Raw genomic sequence first — 1639 nt, forward strand, 5'->3', positions numbered from 1 at the left:
GCGGGGACACCGCGGGGACACCGCGGGGACACCGCGGGGACGCGGGGGCGCGGGCCGCCGGCCGTGTACGCGTGCAGCGTCATTGTGGACTTCCCCCAGTTCAAGATCATGAGGGGGGCGGGCGCGGCGCGCGGCCTGGCCGCCGCAAGGGAGGACGGGCACGGGGCACGGGGCCGAGAGGGGAAAAGGGGGGGGGTTAGAGGGTAGAGCGGGGCTGTGCGAGTGCGCCCGTCGCCAGCGGCCGCGGGGAATACACCCCCACAATGCCCGAGAGGTACCACATTGACTCGACTTCGACTCTACTCACTCTAGCCTAGCACTAACATTGTTTACTCAGTCCAGCATTCCATAACGTACCTGAGTTCCTCTCAATTGCGCCGCATTGCCGACAGTGTACAAAGCCGACCTCAAGTTCCTCTGGATTGTTGGTCACAATTAATTCAAATTTTTTCCAGCATTCTGATTTTTTATTTGATGACTGGTCCTTGAATTTAAGTTCTTTGTTTTCCACCCGTTTGAGGATGGCCGCTCTCTCTTCTTCCCTATCTTTATTTGTTTTGCCCCCCTTTTTCCCCGTCCCTCCCGCATTGGCACCTGCCATTGTCAAGTACTTATGTAGTTTAATACCCTTACCAAATACTCTGCCGCCCACACGCTCCACTGTCAATCGTCAATCAGCTGTGTTGTCTCGTCTGCCGGACGCCGTATGTTTTGAGTTGCCGTGTCAACGAAAGGGGAAGGGAAAGGGAAGGGGGCGCCGCCGCCCGCCGCTGCACTAGTCGTCCCGTCCCCCGCCTCTCCCCTCGCCTGCCATGGCTGGGCTCGGCTGGGCAGCGCTGCGGCTGCTCGGTCGCCGCTCGCCAAGCGACCGAGCCCCGAGCAACAAACGGGTCCCGATTGTTCGGGTGCGGTCGGCATGCATCGGCAAGAATCGGCTCATCTCTGAGCGACTTCGGATTAGGAGTCCCCTCTCTCTCGCACACCAGCGGCGCGCCTGGCCCGGCGCAGCACGGGACCTGAACGGGAGCGGATGCCGGCCTTTGGCACAACCTTCATATGGCATGAAGCCTTTCTGCTCTTTAGAGATGGCACTAGTAGTACTAGACCAGCTGAGAATGGCATCGGCGAGGACACCTGTATACAACTTGTAAAGACAATTTGATAGAGCAATTGGGCGCCAGTTTGACAGGACCTCCCTCGGGCCCTGCTTGTGGAGGAGGATAGACCTTGAGGAACGCCAGGACGCCGGGATGGTCTGGGCGCTGTAGCAGCGGCTGAAAATGGCGTGCATGATACGGGCCCCCCGGTCCTTTGACCTGATGGTGTTGAAGTCGACCCCATCGGGCCCCGGGGCCGTGTTCGTTGCTCTAGCAAGCCTGGCAGCGATGGCGTCCCTGGAGATGGGTGAAGCCAAGATACCGTCGTGGAGCTGTGTGGTTGGTAACACAACCCCCTCCGGAACGGCTGAAAGGTCCATGTGGCGTCCCTTGTAGACACCTCTGAAGTAGGTCTCCACCTCCTCGGCTGACACCGGGCAGAGTGGAGAGTCTTCCCCCCGTACCTCGCGCATGGCGCGCTTTTTGTTGAGGCGGTACAAGCGCTGAAGACGGAGCGCTTCTTGAGCAGCATCACGGCGGCC

Source organism: Frankliniella occidentalis, unplaced genomic scaffold, assembly GCF_000697945.3.
Source record: "Frankliniella occidentalis isolate FOCC.00 unplaced genomic scaffold, Focc_3.1 Scaffold528, whole genome shotgun sequence".
NCBI lineage: Eukaryota > Metazoa > Arthropoda > Insecta > Thysanoptera > Thripidae > Frankliniella > Frankliniella occidentalis.